The sequence below is a fragment of the Notolepis coatsorum genome, assembly GCF_963971535.1.
Source record: "Notolepis coatsorum genome assembly, chromosome: 2".
NCBI lineage: Eukaryota > Metazoa > Chordata > Actinopteri > Aulopiformes > Paralepididae > Notolepis > Notolepis coatsorum.
The window spans coordinates 152,128,326-152,141,554 of NC_140166.1; the positions used below are offsets into that span (position 1 = coordinate 152,128,326).

General features: G+C 40.0%; 1 pseudogene across 1 annotated transcript in view; it reads left to right on the forward strand.

Annotated features, from left to right (window-relative positions):
* LOC311223571 (tetraspanin-1-like) overlaps positions 1-11,906 on the forward strand; it is a 39,581-nt pseudogene extending 27,675 nt beyond the window's left edge. The window contains exons 4-5 of the transcript in view: positions 4,695-4,793; positions 11,754-11,906. The product of the transcript in view is annotated as a tetraspanin-1-like (transcript). The remainder of the gene's footprint in view (positions 1-4,694; positions 4,794-11,753) is intronic.
* Positions 11,907-13,229: the final 1,323 nt, after the last annotated feature.

The following is a 13,229-nucleotide window of genomic DNA, read 5'->3' on the forward strand; positions in this document are numbered from 1 at the left end:
GCTTAGATGATCTAGATCGCTTGAAAACGCGCCCGGCTTCCATCATAGTACATCATATTTCAACGCACAGTGCGTTACGCACTGATAGGCGAAATTTATTTGCTTGACCTATTTCATTGGCTGCGAGGATACAGCGATGAAACCAGTGCACGCCCTGCCGTGCGCGATACGTCTCGCCCGGCCTGAGAGGTATAGTTACTAGTGACTTCCTGTGAATGAAAAACAATTATTTATATTTGATATATTAACGTTATATTGTGCATTGGAAACACAAACGTACTTAAAATGAGTAAATATTATTCATTTTAAACATGTTTATTTAATTTCTAGGGCTCTAAAATTAAAAATTTAAATAAAACATTTTCTTCTTCCTCTCTCTCTTTACCAGGGCGGTCGGCGCCCCAGCGCCCCTAGTGGAGAAACCGCCACTGGGTTTATGTTAATGGTTTACGTTAGTGGTTTACGTTAGTGGTTTACGTTAGTGGTTTACGTTAGTGGTTTACATTAGTGGTTTATGTTAGTGGTTTATGTTAGTGGTTTACGTTAGTGGTTTACGTTAGTGGTTTATGTTAGTGGTTTATGTTAGTGGTTTATGTTAGTGGTTTATGTTAGTGGTTTATGTTAGTGGTTTATGTTAGTGGTTTATGTTAGTGGTTTACGTTAGTGGTTTACGTTAGTGGTGGGTTAGTACAGTCAGGGGTCTTTCTAACCAGTATTTCAGTGTTATGCTGATGTCTTTTGAGTCCATATTTCGAACAGAATGCAATCATTCATTCATTCATTCATTCATTCATTCATTCATTCATTCATTCATTCATTCATTCATTCATTCATTCATTCATCAATTCATATTTGTGAATAAATTGTTTTACAATATGACTGATGAATACTGGACAATGACATACCGTAAAACTTCTATATTTGGGACAGGTGTCTACATGGGACAGGCCTTTAATTCCTTTGGCACAAAACTCTTACTAAGCAAAAAAAATCTTGCTCAGAAATACTATCAAATTGTTTATTTAATAACAGTATGAATAGTACTTCAATAGAAATGATAATAATAATAATAATAATTACGAAAACATGAATTTGATCTTGCTCCAAGACAGCACTAGTAAATGTAGAGAAAAATAAGACTTTGTTTTCAATTGCCTCTCTCAGAAGTTGCTTACTTCAGCTTGAAACTGTTCAGAATAATGTATGTGAATTTATTGTGAGTGACCGTGTCATGATTTCTCAAAAGCAACGTTGCTGTTGATTTTTTTCAAACGTCATTTCGTTGCCGTTTTGACTTGAGTGCTACAAACCCAATGTACCACAAAAATAGCTTGTTGAGCTCCATTGTATCTCTACATCTCCACTACCTCCTAACCCTTCGCAGATCACATTGGGCCTCATTCATGAAGCGATATAAGAACAGATTTCCTCTTATTTTGTTTTTACCTGGGATTCAACAATGTTTTACATTTTTTGCTTTTCTCTTAGGCAAGACCAAATTCTAAGAGTGGTCGAGAGCACTCTTACCCACATAAGAAACTCTAAAAAGCCTACCATTAATAATAATAATAATAATAATAATAATAATAATAAATAATAATAATAATAATAATAATAATAATAATAATAATAATAATAATAATAATAATAATAATAATAATAATAATAATAATATAATAATAATAATAATACATCAGATTTATATAGCACTTTTCCTAATGCTCAAATACACTTTACAAAACAAAAAATGCAATACAATACAGTTTTAGTAGAGACAATAAAAGAAAATGATATAAAAAGGTGAGAGAGGAAGGAGTTCATGGGTTGAAAGCAAACCATTGGTCAATTGCCCCCAAATACGACTTTAAACTACAGAACTTTTCAATAATAATTTATTATTATTATTAGTATAACTTATTGCGTGCATTCCGCTTCTGAAATGGATTATATATTGCTGTTAGACGGTTAGGAAAAGATATAAGAAACATAATAAGAGAGTATTAGGGGCCTTTCTCACCACCCATTCGGCTCGAGTCAGCGTCCCCGGGGACGGGGGGGAGTGTTCTCACTCAGACGGACACACCCCTTTTGGGATCGAACCGGCGCTGATTCGTTTTACCCCCCGCTGAACCTGGGACGGTTGGAATAGGTGGTTTCGGATGCGGGCCAGTGGGAGCGGGGGGGCGTGACACATACAACGTCGTTACTGTACTGCTTTTCATGCTTGCTTGAATTTTGGGCAGATAAAACCACACAGCAACAACTGGACAATACCCACAAAAACGATATTTATGGGCAATTTGAGAGTTCAGACCGCAACCAAACAAGCATTTGGAGCCTCACAGCTCAGTGGATGAAAACATGAAGCCACGTTACAAACAGCACTTCCCTGGCCTGCATTAGGCCTGGCAATTTTGTTTGCCATGCTATGTCTATACATTGGTTTCTTGTTCAATGCATTTATTTCTATTAGACCAGTGGTGCCCAACCAGTCGGCCGTGGTCGACCAGTAGATCAATGACATGGAATATAATTGCCACGAGCGATGGGATAATGTGCTGAACAGGCTAAGCTAACTAGCGTTAGCCGTTAGCTTAGCGTTTGCCACAATGCTATACTGTTATACTGGCATATTTAATTCATGTTAGCATGTAAGCTCACAAAATCAGCGCCGACGAGACTAAACTCAGCTTTTGGTGTTCAATTGTGTTGATGTTAGTTTTGTTTCATCAACAAATGAGAGGCAGAACACACAGTGAATGTATCCGTTTTGTTTATTGCACGTTCTTTGCTGAAAAATAAGTGCTACAGGCTATACTAGACTAGGCTAAGCTAACTAGCGTTAGCCGTTAGCTTAGTGTTAGCCCTGGGAAATGCTCAAAAGCGAACTCTACAACACCATCCATTCGTGATAAAATGGGGTGGGTTATATTGACAAGGCTTGACAACAGAGGTTAAAATATAAACTTCTTATTACATGGCGTTTTCACATTCGCCGAAATGCTTGCTTGTGATTGGTCAACAGCCCCCCGACTGCGGTCATTATTTTTCGATAATGACCGCAGATTTTTCAATAATGACCGCAGAGCGCAGCTGTTGGCAATCAAGCCCACTGACACACACTGCTGCCGGCGATGACAGGGGGCGGAGCGCCGAGCGGAGCCCGAACACAGCGGAGCCAGAACAGAGCTGCTGCCCGCGCGATAATAATAATCACTTTATTTGGGCTGACAGAGCCACAGAACAACTGCGATTTGTCAAATGAATTAGGTATATTGTTAGTAAGTTAGCCATTGTAATAAGCGGGATAATGTATAGCCTACTCGGTCATTGTCGCAAAATAATTGACCTTCACTCCGTTTAAAAACACCTCGGCGCGGCGCCTCGGTATTTTAAACTCTGTGTCGGTCAATTATTTTGCGACAATGACCTCCTAGCCATACATTATCCCTTACATATTTATTGGTTATTTGTTTCTTTTATATCAGCATCCAGTCTGCTGGATCCAGTCCAGCTGCTGGACAGGCTAAGCTAACTAGCGTTAGCCGTTAGCTTAGCGTTAGCCATTGCTGTATACTATACTTTCTTGTTCGAATGCATTTATTTCTATTAGACCAGTGGTGCCCAACCAGTCGGCCGTGGTCGACCAGTAGATCAATGACATTCAATATAATCGATGCGAGCAATGTTACTAGTAAACGGCTAAGCTAACTAGCGTTAGCCGTTAGCTTAGCGTTATCGTTAACCCTGCAAAACGCTCAAAAGCGGACTCTACAACAGAGTTCCATTCGTGAGAAAAGGGGGGTGGGTTATATTGACAAGGCTTGACAACAGAGGTTCAAATATAACTTCATATTTATTGGTTATTTGTTTCTTTTATATCAACATCCAGTCTCCAGTCTCCGTGTTAACACACTTCCTGTTTACATTTTCGAGCGTGACATCATCGCCAACGGCAAGCGTAAACGCTCAAAACGCAAACCGTAAACAGAACCCGGAGCGAACCAAGACTGAAGTGTGTACACAAACTAGAGGGGGGAGAGGGAGAGGGGAGGTTTGCATCCGATCCGGAATGAGGACGGTACGGAATGGAACGGAATCGAATGGGTGAGTGAGAAAGGCCCCTTAGTGAATGAGGCCCATTGAAACTATCTGGATGGATAGACAAGCGCTCCAGGAACAGGGGTTGTGTGTATTTAATTTTTTACTCATTGTTGGATGATGGTTATGTTTTGGGGGAAATGCCCCCTTGTTGGATGAAGGTTATGCGTGTGCTGGATATGTTAACGTCACCATTAGGGGCAGGATAATGAATGTAAAATTGTCCTAATTGTGTCCCAAGTGAATGTGTGTGTGTGTGTGTGTGTGTGTGTGTTTGCTTATACATTAGCATGCTGCATGTACATTATGTATATGTGTGTATGTTTGTGCGCTGTGCACGTGTCCATGACGTGCGTCACAAATCATCTGTGTTTATGTCCTGGGTAGCTGCTTATCTATGTGACATCAATAAATAATTCAAATGTGTGTGTGTGTGTGTGTGTGTGTGTGTGTGTGTGTGTGTGTGTGTGTATGTGTGTGTGTGTGTGTGTGTGTGTGTGTGTGTGTGTGTGTGTGTGTGTGTGTGTGTGTGTGTGTGTGTGTGTGTGTGTGTGTGTGTGTGTGTGTTTGCGTGCGTGCGTGCGTTCCCCCAGGCTGAGGGCATCCTGAAAGCGTGGGCGACTCCGGCTCTGAAGGAAAAATACGGCAACGACAAGATAGTCACCAAGATCTGGAACACCACTATGACGGGGGTACGGAGCTCTCAGTCAATCCCTTGGCTTGGGAATTCTATAATTACGCCCCTGTAGAGGGTAGAAATCCTACCCTTTGTCTGATATCCTACCCTTTGTCTGATATATTTGTGCAAAAGTGTGTTTTACAATTCAATCTCCTAATTTCGTGTCATGGCCTTGTGCTCATGGTGTTTTAGCTCAGACTCATTAGATTTGTATCAATATATAGGACTATAGGATGAAGTAATATTGTATTTGAGCAGGGCCGGACCTAGCACATTTGGTGCCCTAGCCTAGGCAAGCTTCATCCTTTGCACCACCCATACCCCCATTCTTCGAGACTCGCTTCAACACACAGTTTTTGGCACATTTCTGCCTTGTGTTTTATTTTTTTTTAAATATTGGTTACACATAGAAGGGGCGCAATTTTTTTTTATATTAATAATTTATATATATATATATAATTTTATTTTTCTGAGATCAGCTCCGCCGCTGTATTTGAGAGTGATATACGTCACATACTGTAACTTTATAGTGTATTATTACATTTCAGAGGGTAATTTTAAGGGAGGTGGAGAGGCGGCCTTCCCGTTGTTACACTGAATATTTAAGAAGAAGAAGAAGAAGAAGAAGAAGAAGAAGAAGAAGAAGAAGAAGAAGAAGAAGAAGAAGAAGAAGAAGAAGAAGAAGAAGAAGAAGAAGAAGAAGAAGAAGAAGAAGAAGAAGAAGAAGAAGAAGAAGAAGAAGAAGAAGAAGAAGAAGAAGAAGAAGAAGAAGAAGAAGAAGAAGAAGAAGAAGAAGAAGAAGAAGAAGAAGAAGGAAGGGTGCGCTGCATTTACAACACAAGACAAAATGAGAGCAACACAGCATTTCGCTCCGTTGTTTTTCAAGACAGGCAGTAAAACTTGAGGGCAGATTTCTCTCCACGACCACAGACCTCAGCATGAACTGAAACGAGCTGGCTCCCCATTGCTGCACGAATCCGCTTCAAGGCCCTCGACCTGGCATACCGTGCTGCAAAGGGAACCGCTCCCGCCTTTACCGATACCGATATTCCGATATTGTCCAACTCTTAATTTCCGATACCGATATCAACCGATACCGATATATGCAGGGTCCCCCCCCCCCCCCAAAAAACTGAATAATTTCAGGTAACTAATAATTTCACTGGATATATATATAACAAATATTGTTATTGTTTTTTTCTTTTTTTAAACCGATACCGATATTTTCTGATATCACATTTTACTGCCGATATCGGCCGATAATATCGGTCGGCCGATAATATCGGACATCCCTAATAAAAACATAAAAACATAAAAAACATGAAAACACAAAAACAAAAAAAGCATAAAAACATAAAAACATAAAAACATTAAAACATTAAAAACATAAAAAGGCAGAGTAAAATAAACAAGTCTTAAGGCTGGCCTGAGGTCTGAGGCCTTGATGACACGTTCCTGTTGTACTCAGTTCCTTGCCAGAGGACAAGAATCTCAACTCTGTAAAGCTTCTAGGAAACTTTAAGGGCACTTTCACACCTATCTTGGTTAGTCGAGACTGAATGGATCCATGGTTCCCCCATAGGCTCCGTTCATCTGGGCAGGCCTCAAAGTCGGGACGACATCAAACAATCCTGTTTCCCCTGTTTTAGGTGGTCTCGGCCCGCTTCCGTTTGAACTACTACTAACCTTCTTACTGTCTTTTACTATTATGCACTCTGCTACTAAGGAATCTACCTTGCCTACATTACTACTTACTCTGCTAATATGTCTATACTACTATGCACTCAAGACTGTAGTGCTCAGGTTCAATACTGCCAGAGTTGTAGGGGAGAACGGGGGACATTGTCACACGTTTTACTCTAGTGTGAATTGTTCATAATCAAAACATCTTTCAATAGTCATTCCTACATTAAATTGAAGCTTAAGATGTTGGCTTGAAATGTGTATCCCTCTCATTTTCCAACATATTGTAACAAAGAGTTAATCCTATCAAAGACACTCTGACACATTGTGACAACCAACCCCATAATGGGGATGGTTGTCACACACTATGGGGTTGGTTGTCACCATGTGTTTTAAAACTTTTAATGGGAAAATCTTAAAAAGAAGACAAGATTTAGATTTCAGATAATGTTTGAAGAAGTGCGTCTTTAGTCGACGGCGAAAGATTGGACGGGTTTTGACTGTCCTAACTGGGGTGGGTAGTTTATTCCACCATTGTGGGGCAAGGACTGAGAATAGACAAGAAGGCAGAACAAAATTTGAAAGTTGAATTGCATTGACATGTTGACAAATACATAACTTAATGCAGGGGTATCAAACTCGCGGATGATATTTTGCGGCCCCCTACTTGACATCAAAGTGTAGTATTAATGCGGCCCGCGCGCAACTGTTTGCCGAGTCGTTGCGCGAGAGTTGGACCATTATGGGGCTGCGGCACTGCAGATCCAATGATCCGCACGGACGTTAGACGGTGTTGCACTCGCTACCCAGTCTGTAAGCTCAGTAGCAGTCACAGAGGCTCTGGCTAGTAGTAACGTTATTATGTTGTGATTTTCGATGCAAAATAAATATTCAACATTCTCTTTTGAGACTCCGCCTCAGACTCTTATCCTTTGGCACTTGGAACTTACTGTACTTTGCTTGCAGGTCTGCAGCCATTATTGCTGGATTATGAATAGCACCAACTTTAGCCAAGGTACCGTTAGCAAGCTAAGCTAGCTGACCTAGCTCGTCTCCCCGCATTGCCATTTGATAACGTTAGTCAGCTAACGCTAGTCAGTAGCTACTTGACTTAAATACGATTCACCGTGGGTGCATTATTGTTGATAGACGGACAGTGTCAGGTCCTGGAGAAAGGACAGGCCATCATCTGATTTGATGTAACGTTAAAGCGGATGTTGTTCCAACTAGCTAGCTTTTCAGCTGTTAATGCTACAGTATAATAACACCAGCAAGTGAAACACATCCCGTCCGAGCTCCCCGTCTCACGCTCTGTCGGGGACAATGGAATTTAAGAAAGTGTATCTGCTGTTAAAATCACAAACAGCATTACACTTTAAAACACGTTCATTTTATAATCATCACTCTCCGCAGGAGATAAATGACGTCATGCAATCGGAGGCTAGAATTTCCGATACTGGTGAATGAATGAAAACTTTATTTAACAGAGTGCAGAATGGGTACAATACAGTACGGCTCAATACACACAATTGTTAAGGGGATGCAGACCAGAGAAGTACTTTCATCTTGTTTACATCAGGGTCCCCCATTTTCAATTCATAGTGTGGTCTTCAATTCATATGCCTTTTCATAGATAGATCGATATATTTATAGACATTTTACAGCAGCAAGCATGCAAACTAAACGGATGTCCTGATGAATTGAAAATGGGGGACCCTGAGTAAACAAGACGAAAGTACTTCTCTGGTCTGCATCCCCCCAACAATTGTGTGTATTGAGCCGCACTGCACTGGTATCGGAACAACTCTAATTTTAATGCAACCTTTCCTCAAAATTCAGTGCTAAGAACCACAAAAATAAATGGAATGAAATCATCATATCAAGCTGCAAGCAGAATTATTGTTAAATCTATGTCACAACGAGAAAAAGCAACCAAGTCCTCACTCAGTGGCAAGAAGCCATTCTTTCTCTCTGATGCATACATAATAAAATAATGTATGACTGAAGTGATGGAGACCATGTTTGAAGGCAAACAAAAGCAAATCCCCCTCAGATCGCACAGCAACCAGAATAACTGAAATACTGGCTGGTGATTTGATTAAACAGCTTTGTGATAGAATAAAAAAAAAATGCACAGTGCATTTCCATAGCTGTGGATGAATCCACTGACACCACTGAGAAGCCTATGTTCTGAAGAACCGTTCATGTTCTGAAGAACTGTTCATGTTCTGAAATGTTATTGCTAAAGATTGAGAATATTGGATCAGTTGTACTTTTTTTTTTAATACTTGAAACCCTTTTTTTGTGGAATATTTGATGCGGCCCAGCCTCACCCAGACTCTACTTCCAGCGGCCCCCAGGTAAATTGAGTTTGAGACCCCTGACTTAATGCATCTTAATGAACATAAACAGGAAACACATATTTAGGCCATCCTATATAACAAAATAAGAACACAATAAATCGGCCTAACAATAATAGCCTACACAACATGTGACAACCAACCCCAAATCAAATGTGACGACCAACCCCAACTGGAATGTCTTGATAGCATCAAGGCTAACAGCCATCTAACAACTAGTTAGCTAGCTAACAACAATCTAAACTAGAGCTATCCCTTCACACTTTTTAAGGGTAATAATTGTTTCATTATAAACCAATTGTGTAAAAGCCTAGAAGAAAAATACTGAGGAGCGGAATATTTACAAATGGACATGAAAAACACAAAAAGTCCTCTCACCTCAAATTCAGCTGTTTCACTCCAAATATGACAATGTAGGTGAACTCTGACCCCAATTCTGGACATTTAAATACCAAAGTATGGGAGACAGGATCCTCTGGTGGTGAAATATAATGAATGTGACAACCTACCCGTGTGACAACGTCCCCGGTTCTCCCCTACCCTTCCTGCCTTGTTGTACACAACTTGTAAGTCGCTTTGGATAAAAGCCTCAGCTAAATGACTAAATGTAAATGAAGAAAAAAAACGCAATCGAACAGACGGGAGGAAAACAGACAAATATTGATAAACCCTATTGGTGCAATCCATTCTTTGTGGATCTAGCCCTCAGACTTTATTCATTACAGGTATTCAGACCTTGGAGGTGTAGGCGTATTGTTGACGGGAATCTGTGAGAGAAAAATAAATGTTTGTATAGCTTACAAGGTCCCACTGGTGGTGAGATCAGTTGAAGAGCAGCAGACATAATGCCAGTGGCAAACAGCAAAGCCAGGGATGAAATTAAATGAAAATGAAACTCGATGAACTGGATGGCAGACAAGGTCACTCCATGATGTTAAAACTTACCTGAATCAATAAAATAATATGTAAGAATCTGGGCTCCTCCATGAAATAAGCTCTTAGTATAACCATGGACATTTTTGACTGATTTAGTTGATCTAATCGAGAAATCTGTAAAATTGTGTCTTCCATGTGTAATCTTTTATTTGATTTGATTTGATTTGATTTGATGTTTTTTTTATTTATTTTTTGTATCTTACATACAGGTGTATGCCCAGCCCATTATGGGCTTACAAGACACATAAACAATACGTATATAATAGTATACTTGACAAATTACTTGACAAATTATGACATATAGACTAAGATGGCCACACAAAAAAGAAAATACAATAAAACGTAATATAACACAAGCTGTAAGCAATGTATGTAAACAAAGAAACAAGAGGAATTCATATACAATTATATAGGATATAGTGTGTTTTGTCTCAAGTGCCATGCTTTCTCCAAAAATCCTGCAAAACTGAAGATGTCCTCCACAAAAAACATACAACTCTCAGACTGCCAAAACAAATCCGGATTTACAATTAGAATTTTCTCATGCAGAAAGACCTCTCTAAATCTAGTGTCTACTGTTACCATTGGTGTGGGTGGCAGTGGTGTCATAATCTACCCCTAACCCTGCCTGTTATGGCATAACCTACTAGGGATGGGAAGGCTTATCAATATTCGATTATTCTATTGAATACATTTAGATTAACTGGATTTCTTTCAGTGTGGAAAAGGCATTAAAAACTACCAATCAACTAATAAAGTCTTGGTTGACTAAGACCAAATCGATTGATTCATTTATTCATTGACTAAGAGGGGGCAGCATTAGTAAGACAATCCACAGTCATGGATAGACAAACAATATCCACATGTTTCTACTCTTCAGTTCTAGTGCTAATAAGCGTTCACTCTTCTCTGTCTATTCCTTGTGTGCTTCGTCAGTACATGTTTCTTCACATTATCCAAGTAATCATTTCTGTTTCTTTGTGTAAATAGTAAACGCACTGCATATATATAGCGCTTTCATCCAAAGCACTTCATAACTTATGTTTCACATTCACCCATTGACTCGCTGACAGCGGAGGCAACCATGAAGGCGCCAACCTGCTCATCGGATGAGCAGTTAGTGTCTTGCTCAAGGACACTTCGACACGCTGCCGGGAGGAGCGGGAGTTGAACCGGGAAGCTTCCTATTAACCAGACGAGCACCCTCTACCTCCCGAGCTGCTGTCACCCCTATGTGTTGCACCTGGCCTTCATGTGCCCAAATAATAGCACGTTTTTTTTTGTATCCAAATAATCAAATCAGTTTTTCTTTGTTTGTCCCCAGATAACAGGCGTTTCTTTCCCCCTTCTGCTAAACCCACATGACATGTTCCATCGGTCGTTTCCCTGATGATAGTTGATTGAAAACTTTATTAATAGATCGCAGAATGGGTACAATACAGTACGGCTCAATACACACAATTGTTAATAGTCATGTGTCTCTGTGTCTGTGTGTCTCTCTGTGTTTCTGTGTCCCTGTGTCTCTGTGTCTCTCTGTGTCTCTGTGTCTCTCTGTCTGTGTGTCTCTGTGTCCCTGTGTCTCTGTGTCTCTCTGTGTCCCTGTGTCTCTGTGTCTCTCTGTGTCTCTGTGTCTCTATGTCTCTCTGTCTGTGTGCCTCTGTGTCCCTGTGTCTCTGTGTCTCTGTGTCTCTCTGTCTATCTGTGTCTCTGTGTCTCTCTGTGTCTCTGTGCCCCTGTGACTCTGTGTCTCTGTGTCTCTCTGTGTCTCTGTGTATCTCTGTCTGTGTGTCTCTGTGTCTCTCTGTGTCCCTGTGTCTCTATGTCTCTCTGTGTCTCTGTGTCCCTGTGTCTCTGTGTGTCTGTGTGTCTCTGTGTCTCTCTGTGTCCCTGTGTCTCTGTGTCTCTCTGTCTCTCTGTCTCTGTGTCTCTGTGTCTCTCTGTGTCCCTCTGTCTCTCTGTCTCTGTGTGTCTCTGTGTCCCCGTCTGTCTCTCAGATGAAGTGCTGCGGTTTCACCAACTACACGGACTTTGAGGACTCGGAGTATGTGAAGGAGAGTGGAGGCGTCCTCCCACCCAGCTGCTGCCAACAGCTCAACAGCTCCTCCTGCAGGCCACCGGAGGCGCAGTCCAGCGCAGTCGAGGTGTGAGCATTACCTATCTGGACATAATGGTATATATCAGTGGTATCAGCAGTGGTGGAAAGTAACTAAGTATTCTTTTACTGAAGTACTTTTTATTTTTACAGTATTTTACTTTTAGGGAACTTACTATACTTTTACTCCACTACATTTCAAGGGAAATATTGTACTTTTTACTCCACTACTTTATCTGAACTCATCGGTTACTAGTTACTTTGAAGAAAAGGATTTAGCATAGAAAACATAATATATATAAAATAAAAAATGTATATATATACTTTCACATTTGAAGCATGTGAACTTCAAGAGGACGTAATCAGAGCAGCATAACTGGACCACATACCACTTTACCACAACTTATAGAGGTCAATGGATACACAAACGTCATGTACAATGTGTACTTTTACTTTAGATCAAGGGTTCTAAAACTTTTTTATACCACGACCCCATTTTATTTAGATTCAAGATTTCAAGATTCAATTAAATTCATCACATAGGCCTACATATCAGGGCATACAGTGAAATGCGGTTGGCCATGCCCGCTTCGATTGTGCAATAAAACAATAGTAATAGTAATAATAATAAAAAGATAACTAGAATAGACATGGTAAATAGACATGTTACTAAATCGCTTAAAGGCACTGGATCCTATGTACATTCCTATACAATGTGCAGTTTTTCTTCTATTTAGGATTTTCTTTGGCGACCCCACACTTAATGTATCGCGTAATTTCAACGTGGAATTAAGGAATATCAAAATAAAAGCACACGTTGTTGAACTTGATCAAAATTGTATTACAGCACTATGTTATCAATACACATTTATAAAACGAGGCATATTTAGCCAAAATATGTTGCCAGAACAAAATAAATATATGAATATTATTATTTTTTTTACTTGCCAATGCACTGTCACCTACCCACGACCCCACTTTGGGTCGCAACCAGGGGAGGAAACTAACTTTTTGGCTTACCAGCCAACTGGCGAGTATCTGATTTTTTTTACCAGCCAAACAGATTTTTTACCAGACAAAAAAAATCGCTAATTGTGATAATTACTTCTTTGTATGTCTTCGTCTAAATAGATTTTCAATCATAGTAAAATAATCACACCGTGTCTCTACTCTTTAAAATATGTATTAGCATAAAACATTAATCTCTACTCTTCACAATATTAGCATAAAACATATTAACATGAAAGAGGTATCTATTCTGGACTGGGTTGGGCTGAACTGGGCAGTGAAAGATGCTGGGTTGGACTGGGTTGGGCAGTGAAAGAAAAAAACCGAAGTATGTTGTGAAGTGTATAGATAGATGTGAAATATATAGATG